The 13,492-nt window shown below is 32.6% G+C and overlaps 1 long non-coding RNA gene across 1 annotated transcript in view; it reads right to left on the reverse strand.

Annotated features, from left to right (window-relative positions):
• Window positions 1–13,492, reverse strand: part of LOC144224609 (uncharacterized) — a 44,041-nt gene that overhangs the window by 6,946 nt on the left and 23,603 nt on the right. The window contains exon 3 of the long non-coding RNA XR_013333089.1: window positions 6,324–6,454. This is a non-coding gene — a long non-coding RNA (uncharacterized LOC144224609). The remainder of the gene's footprint in view (window positions 1–6,323; window positions 6,455–13,492) is intronic.

Here is a 13,492-nt window from a genome sequence, read left to right on the forward strand (position 1 = left end):
CTATTTAACTTTTGATACATGTATTAAGGAATGCCTACTTAAATAGATTTATAATTTATTAATCCTCTGAACTAAATTACATGCTATTAATCATAATGACTAAAATTATGTTAGTAAATGGTTAGTGTAAGCTATAAACAGTGCATTTCTTTGGAGTGAATACTAATTAATGTATATTAATTAGCTAATACTTAACACTAAGCTAAGTTAGGTTTTCACAAAAACATTTTGATGTTTCATTTCAAAGCTATAAGCTTTCAGAAAGAGCATAACATGGAATTAACGAAATAAGTCAAATTTTATTTTTATTATAATTCATAATTTAAATTATTTTCTTCATTTTGCTTTTGAATGATTTTATTATATGCCTATTTTTTTCAGTAATTTGCCCTGCTTCCTTTCCCGAGATTTGGTTTCTATAAAAAATTTTTGCACATCACACTCCATCTCCGCATCTGCTAGCAGAGAACCCGATTTGTACCAGTCTTACATATGTAGATCAGATAAAATTCATTTTATAGCACTTTCTCCCAAACAGTATTTGTTCTATTAATTTATCCCATTCCATTTTTCTTTCTTGATACAATTTTAATGACTTAGAGAAAGTGTAAAGTTACTTTATATAAAATGATTGATCTTATTAGCTTTAGCAGCTTCATTTAAGAAAATTAATAATATGTCTTCCTGAACAGCTCATTGGCTGTCTCCACTCTATCAATTCATTTTCTCAGTGAAAATGAAAGAATGAGATCAGAATGTGGATCTGTTGCAACAAGTGGAGCTATGGAACACAAATTAGAAGCAATGTGCTTTCAAACTTTCCTAAATTTGCTCTTTTTTCTATCTATTTATTATCTATCTATCGTCATCATCACTCTATCTTAATCTATCATCTCTTTCTCTTTCTGTTAGGGAGGGAAGAGGAAAGATCACTTTGCAATCTTTTTAAAAGAAAAAGAGAAATTTTAATTTTTTTATAATTTTATGGTCAGTTGTACAGAAGATTTTGGATATTTTAATTACCCACGTTATTGTTACTTTTATAAGTATTTATACTTGTATAAATTCACTCCAAAAAAAAAATAAATTCACTCCACTGTTCAGAAGGGAAAGTTAATTATATATATTTTATTGTAGATAATATTTTAAACTTCCAAATATAATGCCATTTTTGTTTTGAAAAACATAAGTTAGAGCCAAACCTAATTAGAAAACATTATATTCATTTATTTACACATTCTTTGTTTATCCAGGCCCATTGTAGTAAAGATAATCTTGTACACATGGCAGATACAAACATAATTATATACAAGGGTATATAATTAACAATATACCCTTCCAAGGGCTTACAACTTATGGAGGGTATAGACATAAATATGTACCTATAGGGTGGTGTGATAACTGTGGATAAAGAAAATGTGACAAAGAAAGTCCTGTACTTGAGGGAACAATTAAATCACATCTCTATGAGTCAAGATGGAGATGGAAGACACACACACACACACACACACACACACATACACACACACACATGCACATTCTTTCCAATTTCTAATACTGTGATTGTCTAATTTTATTTCAATTTGGTTTAGTCAATATTATGAGAAAATGGGCATTTTAATATTAAGGCTATGTATTAAAGAGCTAAATGTGATGCTTAAAACCACAAAAGTCCTAGATGAGAACACAGGCTATAATTTCTTTGACGTTAGCTCTAGCACATTTTTTTAGATATGTCTCCTAGGGCAAAGGGAACAAAAACAGGGAAAACAATAAAAACAAAAACAACAGCCATTGGGACTACATCAAATTAAAAAACTTCTGCACAGCAAAGGAAACAATCAACAAAACAAAAAGACAACCTACTGATTGGGAGAAAATGTTTTCAAATGACATATCTGATAAGGAGTTAGTATCAAAAATATATAAAGAAAATACATAAAGAATTTATAGAACTCAACACCAAAAATGCCCAAATAATCCAATTTTTAAAATGAGCAGAAGATATGAACAGACATTTCTGCAAAGAAGACATACAGATGTCCAACAGACACATGAAAAGATGCTCAACCACACTAATCATCAAGAAATGCAAATCAAAACCACAATGAGATATCACCTCACACCTATCAGAATGGCTAAAATGCAAAACACAAGAAATAACAGGTGTTGGTGAGACTGTGCAGAAAAATGATCCTTTGTGCATCTTTTGTGGGAATGCAAACTGCTGTAGTCACTGTGGAAAACAGTATGGAAGTTCTTCAAACAATTAAAAATGGAACTACTGTATGATCCAATAATTCCACCACTTGGCATTAACCAAAAGAAATCTGAAAACACTAATTCAAAAAGATACATGTCTCCCTATGTTAACTGTAGCATAACCAAATTATGGAAGCAGTCAAGGTGCCCACTGATAGATGAATGGGTAAAGAAATGGCACACCCACAGACACACAGACACACACACACACACAAACACCCACACACACACACACACACACAGAATGGAATATTACTCAGCCACAAAAAAGAATGAAATCGTCCCATTTGGATGACGTGGATGTATCTAGAGAGTTTTTATATAAACATGGTATTTAACAGAAAGATTTGATATTGCTTTGTTATATTTTTAAGTAAATTCCAGGCACAATGTAGGGCTTGAACTCATGACCCAAAGAACAAGAATTGCATCCTCCACCAACTGAGCCTGCCAGGTGCTCCCATTAATGCCTTCTTTGTGTAGATTATTACATCTTTTAGTTATGTAACTTCTTAATATAAAGTTTTTATTCATTAGTAATTCATTCTTTTCATTCATTTTTGTTATTGTCCAGGTGATTTATAATATAGAGGGAGAATTTATTTAATGTCTAATTAAAGTAATTTCATTATTTGATTATCACCTTTCTTTTTCTTACGTTCTTAATTTCAGGGTTGCTTGTGGAAAATGGATGTAATATTTCCCAATTTTTTTGTTCTTCCTTTTGAATAATTTTCTAAACCTTATCTTCTAATTTTTCTTTTTTCATTTTATTTTTTAAATTTTTAAATAGGGTTTATTTATTTTTGAGAGACAGACAAACAGAGCACAAGTGGGGAGGAGCAGATAGAGAAGGAGACAGAGAATCCAAAGCAGGCTCCAGGCTCTGAGCTGTCAGCACAGAGCCTTACACGGGACTTGAACTCACAAAGTGTAAGATCATGACCCGAGGTGACGTTGGATACAACCAACTGAACCACCCAGGCACCTCATCTTCTAAGTTTTCTATTGATTTCTTTTAATTACAATAATAATGTTTTTACTTTTAATAAATGTTTCTTATTTTCTGAGTATTTTTTAAATTATTATTACATTCTGGCATTTTTTCTCAGGTGAAACATGTCCATTTATCTCTGGTTATTATTCTAAGCTTTTTTTTCTGACCCCCTTGATTACCTCTGTTTATATTCAGTTTAGTTTTTATTTTTGATTGTTTTGGTCTTGCTCTCTTTCAGTAGAGACATTTCTTAAATATCTTATGATCTGGAAACCTCCGTTTATATTTAAGATAAATCTCTTTCTATCTGATTAAAAGGTCATGGCCATAGGTTGGGTTTGTGAACTTGTAGCTCCCCTATGGAAAATGTGACTTCTTGACAACCTATTGAGAAAACATTATAAAAGCAGCAGTCCTGCAGTCTTTTGACATACTTTACAAAAGGATGAAAGAAAAGAGGGAAATGACCTGGTCTATATCCTGATCAATCTTAACTGTGAGTAAACAGACTAATGATATTTGCTAGGAGTAAGAAACCTTAACTATGAAATATTATCATACCAAATATCTTTGGTAGTATGTTTCTAGGTAAATAATATCTAGAGTAAATAATAACCAAGGGTCTATGACACATTGCTCTCTGTATGATGGCACGCGGATAACGTATTTGAGGCAAAATATGGAGATCTCTGATAACTATAATGTTACCTCTATGTGGATGAGCCTCTATGTGGAATCTCATTTAGTGGTCTTATTTATTCTGCACCTGGGATTAATGGACCAAATGGAAAGGAACTTGGAGTGTTACTTCTGATATTTTTATTGCCAAGATTTTTAATGTCTAAACTATTTTATTGCTTGTATCATTCAAATTAATAGTAAATCTTGATATTAGGTAAGATCTTTGATTTGTATGGGTCTGATTTAAATATGATCTTCTGTGTTAACCTAACTGACTTCTAGCATTCTGATAGCTAACAGTGGTAAGAAGGCTGGAATTCTTCCCTGTTGGTCTGTAGGCTTTTACTTAATCCAACTTTTACTTTTTCATTACATTTGTTCTTTACTTACATCATGTCTAATATCCAGCCGTTGGTAAAATCTTCGATTAGCTAATGAGTAAGGCAAAGGATGGACTATCGCCACATTTACATGCATAAATGTTTTAGGTTAATTGTAAATAAAAAATTACATTTATGAATGATTACATAATTTAATCATTTACTTCCATTTTAGTGGGAATTTCGGTGGGATTAGACATCAAATGAATGTAAGAATGATTGAAGTATTTTTTAATAAGGTTTCCTGGAATATATTTCAAATCTAAGTATTACAGATTATGCAATGTCACTTCTAAGACATCTACAGAAATTATTTCTAAAAAATAATTTAGGCTTTTAAACAGATTATTAATCATCTATGATCCTAAATTACAAAAGAGATTTTGTTTCTGGTAATGGCCAACTTAGCTCCTCTCTAAATGACCCATTACAGATGAAAATATAAACTCTGGATCAAATGTAAAAGAGAAAATAAAAAAAAAAACTATCCAAAGATCCCAAATGGACAGATTCTGGAAGGTAGTTTATACACTTGAAAGAATGAAACGTGAATAAAGTCTCTCATTTACTTTGCCTATTAGACTCAAGACAGTTCAAGACTGTTGCATGAATGGAAGACAAAACTTCAAAAGAAAATGGATAAATTGGGGTGTCTGGGTGGCTTAGTTGGTTTGAGAGATTAAGACCTGCGTGGGGCTCTGAACTGACAGCATGGAGCCTGGTTGGGATCTCTCTTTCTCTCTCTCTCTCTCTCTCTTTTTCTCGAAATAAGTAAATAAACATTAAAAAAAGAAAGAAAATGCATAGTCTTCCAAATTTGAAAGACAGACCAGAGGGAAGAGTTTGAGACAGTCATAGTTCCCAGTTAGTGGGAGCACATATTGCATAAGAAAATGCAAGAAAAGAAGATGCCCAAATTGAAGTTATAAACTATGTCCAGGTTTCTAGAAGAAGAACTTTATGTGATAGACTTCAAACATTTCTCTAAGAATGAAGTAACTCAGCCAAGAACTAAGCTACCATTCAAAGGCAGATTTTGCAGTGTGATTTCAACTAAGTAAATTGCAGACTAAATGGGGGAGGAAACTTCAGAAGACTATGAAATCCATAATCTCTAAAACATTACATTTACAATCTCCAATGTGCACCCTAAATTACTTCACAATATGAGGAAAAAATAATATGTGTTCATTCTTTAGAGAAAAGATAATCAGCAGAGATGGACACTAAGATAACCCAGATGTTGGAATTAGCATACAAAATAACCCAGATGTTGGAATTAGCATACAAATTTTAGAGGAACTATGCTAAATAATATAAAAGAAAATATGTTTGGAATGAATGAAAAGTTAGGAAATCAAAGCAGAGAGAAACCATTAAAAATGACTATGTGGAGAAATTTACAAAGTGAATTTCAAATTTATATGTAAATTCAAAGTCCTATAATACTCAAAGCAATTTTGGAAAAAAAAAACATAGTTGAATGATTTATAATAATTGATTTCAAAGCTTACTATAAAGCTTTGGAAATCAAAATAGTACTGGCATTAGGACAGACAAAAAAAGAAATAGTATATGACATCCAGAAAAACACCATACTTTATATGAGTCCTTTCATTTTTGAGAAAGACCAAAGCAACCCAATGGGAAAATGTGTGGGAAAGGATTAATTTATAGGCCTGGATGCCCAGATCCTGTACATTCATTACAAATGCCTATTTTCAGGATTGGCCTTTGGTTGGCTTCTGGGAAATGAGCTTGGAGTATTCTGCTTGAAAAGAGCATCTTCGTTTGTCTGACACCTTGAGCCATGTGGTACAATCTGATTAAATAATTTATTCTTACAATGTGCTATTTGGTGAACGTATGTGTTTGCTCTGGAGGGCTGGAATCTGGACAGCCGAGGTCAGTGATGCAGGTGCTTCATGCTTTCATGTCTATTTCATGTCCTCATGATTGCTCTGTAATACAATTCCTAGGCACCAAGGCTTTGGTGAGCTTACCTGTCAACACTTCACAGGTATTGTCACATCATTGCTGACACAATTAAGCACATCCATGTCACTTCACTGGGAGAAGACACCTGGAAGCTTGTGTCCGTTTTCTCCTGGACTTTGTCCCATGAACCTCTACCCTTTGTTGATTTTAAGGAAGAAGTATGAAAGAATGTTTTGGGTTAATGACAATGTTCTATACCTTGATAGGGTTTTGCTTTGCATAGGGGCATTCATTTGTTAAAGCTTACCAAATGGTACACTTAATATTTATGCATTTCCTTGCATGTAAATTTTACCTAGAAGTAAACTTAAACGAAGAGTAAAAATTAATTAATGGCACATAAGCTGAAATTTTCAGTGTAATCTAAACTTACTTTGAAATGCCTCAAAAATAATAAAATAATGGCTGGGAGTAGATATAGATAAGTGGATAGATATGCATACAAAGCATGTCAAGTAAAATGTTAATGCTTGACTCTAGGCGATGGCTATATGAATGTTTAGTGTAAAAGTCTTTCAACTTTTATGTTTGAAATTTTTTCCAATAAAATATTTGAAAAATTCAAATTGGAACATTACAACAAATTCCATTTTTACTGGGATTTTGAAACTTTACTATTGATCTCAACAATGTTTCATACAAAAGCTTTCTTTAACTTTTGTGTTTAATCATTCCCTCTTGGTAATCTTTAAAAAATATCCTGAAATATGTCAAGATATTGTTACTTTATGTACAGTAGTGGTAGATGAATATCTTCTACTCTCCCCATTATTTTGGTGTTAAAACTGTCGCTACAAATTGCCAGCTAGTTAAAATTTGCTGGTCTTAAAGCAACATTCTAACTTTTAATCTTGGGGTAGATTATAGTAGTATAAAATGCCAAATGGATTCATCAGTTAGTAAAAGACAAAACTAGTTGCTTATATGATTGTGAACTCAATAAAGAAAATGAACTAGAAAGAATGAAATAAAAAGTTCTATTAGGCTTATTATAGTCTGTAATGTTCTTACTGTCCAGAAATAGTCTACTAGAATCTGATTATATTTCATGATTATGCCTTTATATTGTCCCTATTCTTTCTGTTGAAATTTTTACACCAACTCCTTTAAATATATTAGTTTTCATCACCTTTTAATCTACCTCTATTTCATCCAAGTAACAAGATGAATGGCTGAATGGGATAGATTTGACAACATTTTAGGCATATTCTCATACCCTTTCTTATAGATCATCCTAACATGCACATTGCATTTCACTGACATACAATGAATGACTTTTAATATGATATCTGAACTTAATAAGAAACACGTCAAAGCCAGAATAGAATGAAATACTTAATGTGCACATTTTCAATCTCTACAGTGTTTCTGCTACCTTTACAGACAGACCTGGATAATGCATGGAGACTTATTATTTTATTTTCACATAATATTATAATAATACATGTTCAATAATGACCATTGGTAAATGTCTTCCATTGTGCAGTTTCTTTCTTCTCTTCTGCTTGATAGCATTAACCCTGTCAGTAACATCCTTATTGTCACCTCAATATTTTTGTATGAAAAATGTAGTTTTCAAAGCACAATTATTTGTACTCCTCTATCATTCCTAATTACTTCATACCTGTTCCTATAATGTAACACTAGTGTGCACTTGGTGGTTGCACTTAGCATAATTCTAACCTGACACAATATGCTATACTATCGTGCTAGATGCGAACAATTCCATCTTCATCTCCTGGAAGGGATCCTGATTTGCATATCATTCAGAGTGATCTCAGTGCTCTGGTCACAGTTATTGCTGTGACGAAGTCGTCATATTTCAGCATTAAGACTGTTTCAGTTCAAAGGATGAGAGAAGAAATCTTTCTTATTCTTGCTTTGAACCTTTTGGTGTGCAGATACGAGGCTTCTACACTTTGCTACCACCAAGGAGATTATCCTGAGGTTGGAGCTGAGACACAGCAGAAGGGAGAGGTGAGCAGATAACAAGAAAGGAGGCAGAAAGATGATCAGGCAGTGTTTTATTTTTTTATGTTTATTTATTTATTTACTTTTGAGAGACAGAGACAGAATGTGAGCAGGGGAGGTACAGAGAGAGGGAGACACAGAACCCGAAGCAGGCTCCAGGCTCTGAGATGTCAGCACAGAGCCTGTTGTGGGGCTTGAACCCACAAAATGTGAGATCATGACCTGAGCCAAAGTCAGATGTTTAACCGACTGAGCCACCCAGGAGCGCACATGCCATATTTTAAAATTAAGCAGTCTCAGGATGTTTTCAATGATCTGAAGCAATGCATTATTTTATTGTTCAAATTCACGTGAGTTGGGTTTTAAGGTTTTTTGATGGAAATTATTGTAACTGAAGTGTACACTCATAGCATTGTGTGATTATTCTTTATATACTTTTCTCCCATATTAAGTTGTAAGCTGCCAGAGATCAGAAGCCGTAACTTCTTCATTTCTATCTCCCTAAAGCCTAGCGAGCAGTCTGATTCATATAAACGTTTACTGAGTATTTGTTTTTGAAAAATGAGTGTATCAGTGTGGTGCTATTAGCTAAATGGATTTTTAAAAATTAAACACCCATTTTTATTTTCAAATCAGATACATAAACAGTTGAGCCTCATTATTCACAGATCTGTGAATTTGTCTGGTCTCTAAAATTTATTTGTAACCCTCAAATAAATCTTCATGGTGCTTTTGTCATAACTCTCAGAGACCTTGAAAATTTTTGAAAATTTTGAGTCAGATGCACAGCTACCTGAGGTTGAAGAGAGGAGGTGACATAGCACATCCACAGCCAGAAGCCAGCTGACAAAGGGCTGCCTTCTTGACTCAGCTGCTATAATGACATGACCAAGGGATGGAGAGGGTAGGGGGCAGTGTAGTGCAGTTCAAGATGTGCCATGTCTAGGGCCACTGGAAACTCTGGCTCCTGTTAGTGGGTGGCCTCAGGCAAATCATGTAATATTTTGAACCTCATTTTATCTTTTGTAATTTTTTTAAAATAAGATCTAGACATCCAACTGGAAAGGAAGGAGTAGAATTATATCTGTTTGCAGATGTTATATGTAGAAAACACTAAAGATTCCATGGTTAGAACTAATAAACAAATTCAGCAAAATTGCAGGATGCAAATTCAACATCTAAAAATCTGTTTCATTTCTCTACACTAACAACAAACCTCCTGAAAAGGAAATTAAGCAAACAATCATATTCATAATAATATCAAAAAATAAAATAAAATACTTAGAAACAAACAACCACAGAGACAAAAGACTTCTACACAGAAAACTATAAACCACTGCTGAAAGAAATGGAAGAAAACACAAATAAATGGGGAGACATGTAGTGTTTATGGATTGTAAGGCATAATATTATTAATGAAATGTCAATATCACCCAAAGCGATCTACAGGTTCAATGCACATTTTTTTTTATCAAATTACTGTTTTTTGCAGAAAGAGAAAAATCCAAACTAAAAGTCACATAGCATCTCAAGGAACCCCAAAAGCTAAAACAATCTTTAAAAAGAACAAAGTTGGACATCTCACACTTCCTGACTTCAAATTTACTACTAAGCTACAATAATATAAACAGCATAGTAGTGGCATAAAATTACATATATAGACCAATTGAATAAAATAGAGATCCCAGAAATAAACCTTCATATATATGGCCAAATTATTTCCAACATGGGCATGAAGACAATTTAATGGAGAAAAGACAGTCTTTTCAATAAAAGGTATTGGGAAAACTGAATATCCACATGCAAAATAATGAACTTGGATCCTTATCTTACACTATACACAAAAATTAACTCAAAATGGATCAAGATCATAAACATAAGTGTTAAAACTGTAAAATTCTTAGAAGAAAACATAGCAGGGGAACCTTTATGACATTGGGTTTGACAATGATTTCCTGGCTATGACATCAAATGCACAGGCAACAAAAGAAAAAATAAACAAATTGAGTCCATCAAAATTTAAATAAAAGAGGTTTGTGAATCAGCAAACATTATGAACAAAGTAAAAAATAAACTTATCAAAAGGAGAATTTATCTTCAAATTTTATATGTGAGGAATGATTAATAGCCAGAAAAAATATATATAAATATATATATGTGTATATATATAGATATATATGTGTATATATATATAGATATAGATATGTGTATAGATATAGATATATGTGTATATATATATAGATATAGATGTATGTGTCCAGAGGGCTATACATAATATCTGGATATATAATATATCCAGAGGGCTAATAAGGATATGAAAGGATACTCAACATGATGAATCATTAGGGAAATGAGGAAAACACAAATCAAAACCACAATGGGATATCAGTTCACACTCATTAGGATAGCTATTACTGAAAAAAAGAAAACAAGTATTACAAAGAATATGGAGAAATTGAAACATAAAACAACTAGTGGAAACAAAATAGTGCAACCACTATGGAAAATGATACAATGATTTCTCATAAATATTAACATAAAGTTACCAGTTATTACACTTATGGGGATATACCCAAAAGAATCTGAAGAAGGGACTCGAACAGATATTTGTGCATGTATGTTCATGGCAGCATTGGTCACAAGAGCCAAAGATGGAGGTAACCTAACTGTCCATCAGTAGATGAAGAGATAAGCACAATGTGGTCTATACTCACAAAGGAGTACTACTCAACCTTAAAAAGGAAGGAAATTCTGGAAAATGCCACAATATGGATGAAATTTGAAGGTACTCCACAAAGTGAAATAAAGTGGTCATGGGACAAATACTGTATGATTCCATTTATATGCAGTACCTAGAATACTGAAATTCATAGAAAGAGAAAGTACAATGGTGGTTGTCAGGGGCTCAAAAAGAGAAGAATTGTGAGTCAGTGTTTAATGGGTATGGAGGTTCAAGTTAGGAAGATAAACAATAGTCTGGTAATGGTTGCAGTGACAGTGCACAGAAATATGAATGTATGTGATGCCACTGAGCTCAGTAGCACTTACAAAGGGTTAAAACAGTAAAATTTATGTTACATATATTTTACCACAATAATAAGATAAATAGAAGGACCAGAGACAAATATCCAGATGAAAAAGTTATAAATAATATAGATATATAGATGCCCATAAATATCTGTAGAGATAAGCTGTCCTTATTAGTGTCTATTCTGTAAGTGTGAGCTACACATAGTAACTTCCTTCCAAAGAGTACAGCATGTGCAAGAAGGAAAAGAATAACTTTGCAGTGGAGAAACCTGACAAATACCTCCTCAGCTCGCTGACCAAGGTCAATATCAACAATGACAAATCATCATGATAGCATGTACTCTGGATAAGAGATAATAAGAATGACACCTTTTCTCTGTGGTCTTGCTTCTAAAAATCTATATAACAAGACAAATCATGACAAAATAATCACAATTGAGGTACATTCTACAAAATTCCTTTTGAGCACTCCTTAACAATGCAAAGGTTTGTTAAGAAAATCTGAGGATTTTTCTTCAATAAGAAAAATCTGAGGAACTTTAACAGTGAAGAGGAACCTCAGCTTTGAGACATGGAAGTTAAATGTGACATAGTATCTTCAATGGGATCCTTAAACAGAAAAAAGATAATAGGTAAAAACTAAGGAAATCTGAATAAAGTACAGACTTTAGTTAGTAATAATGCATCAATATTGGCTCATTAACTGTAACAAAAACACATTACAAAAGATGTTGAATATAGAAGAAACTGGATGCAGGGTACATGTGAACTCTTTATTCTATCTTTTTAATTTTTCTGTAAATTTAAAACTTCCCTAAAATTAAAAAAAATACATTTTAGAAAGTGAGAAAATGAGTAGGCAAAACACAAACTATGAAAAGATATTAATGTAATATTTATCTAATAAAATGTTTTTATCTAGCATATACAAAATTGTTGTAATTTCACAAATTATAAAAATTTTTAAATGGGGAAAAAAGTTATTAAGTTCAGGGCAACTTTTTTCAATTTTTTAAAAATGTTTTTCAGAATGAATATTTTGGTGGGGAGATCAAAGTAAATAGTCACTTTCTGTCTTCTGATGAACATGTTAATATATTAAGAGAGATTCACATTTAATCAGAGACACTAAGAGTAGCATCATCTTGGGAAACAGTGAATATTTTCTCTCTGAAGTGATATAGCCTTGCGTTATGGATTACATTTAAGTGGATGAACTAGAGAGAGGAACAATGGGTGAAGCTATAACTCATGAGGTTCAGCTAAAAATTTAAATTTCATAGTCTGCCTGAGCTGAGAAAGTAAATTGCATAACTTGTAAATAGCCAGTATTAAGGAATTTGCCAGTATTTTTTACTAATAAAATGTTTTTCTTAAGTCAAAGGAAAGTGTGTTTCTTAACTATGCAAACTCAGCAACAATATTGTTTACACAGATTTGTTTTATTTTCTTTCTTACTCTCCTTTGAGAAGACATTTATGTGTTTCACTAATAAGCATTCTTTTTGTCCCCTTTATGGTTTGCATGTTGGGTAAGAATAGGTAATAAAGCTCTGGGTTGGGATGGGATATAAATATGGTCTAGATTTTCCCTAAATGAACATGGCAGGATTAAAAAAAAAAAAAGTAAGATTTGAAGTTTGTGGACATAATGCTTCGTTTTAGATAATAAAGTGTTATGTTTTAAGTTCTCAGTAGGAGCCTCTTCATTTAAAAGTTAAATTGAATGAACCAGATACTGTATTTGTTGCTTACTTCAAAATTAGCCGTTCAATTAATGAGAGACGTTGGTAAGGGTTAAGGATCAAGGACTCTGCATTATTCATTCATGTATTTATTATGTATTTCCTGCCACACTACATTACCCTGAATCTATGTCTTATAAATAAGAATTGGGAACCTTGTAACACGCTGAATACCAATGTATCTTAGCTGCGTAGAAATGTATTACATGCACATGCATTAAAATCATAGCACATTAGACTTGGGACCTTATAGGTCATTTAGTCCAATTTTATCATTTTTCAAATAGTTCAGAGTAAGAACGGGAGTTGTTTTGCAGAACTGAGAGAAAGACTAGGTTAAATAGCTTCTCAAAATTCACATGCGTACGTGATTTTAGAACTAGAGTTAAAATCCAGGCATCTTTATATTCAATGTAATATGCTCTCCAC

Source organism: Crocuta crocuta, unplaced genomic scaffold (assembly GCF_008692635.1).
Source record: "Crocuta crocuta isolate KB4526 unplaced genomic scaffold, BGI_CrCroc_1.0 scaffold192, whole genome shotgun sequence".
In the NCBI taxonomy this organism is placed as follows: Eukaryota; Metazoa; Chordata; class Mammalia; order Carnivora; family Hyaenidae; genus Crocuta; species Crocuta crocuta.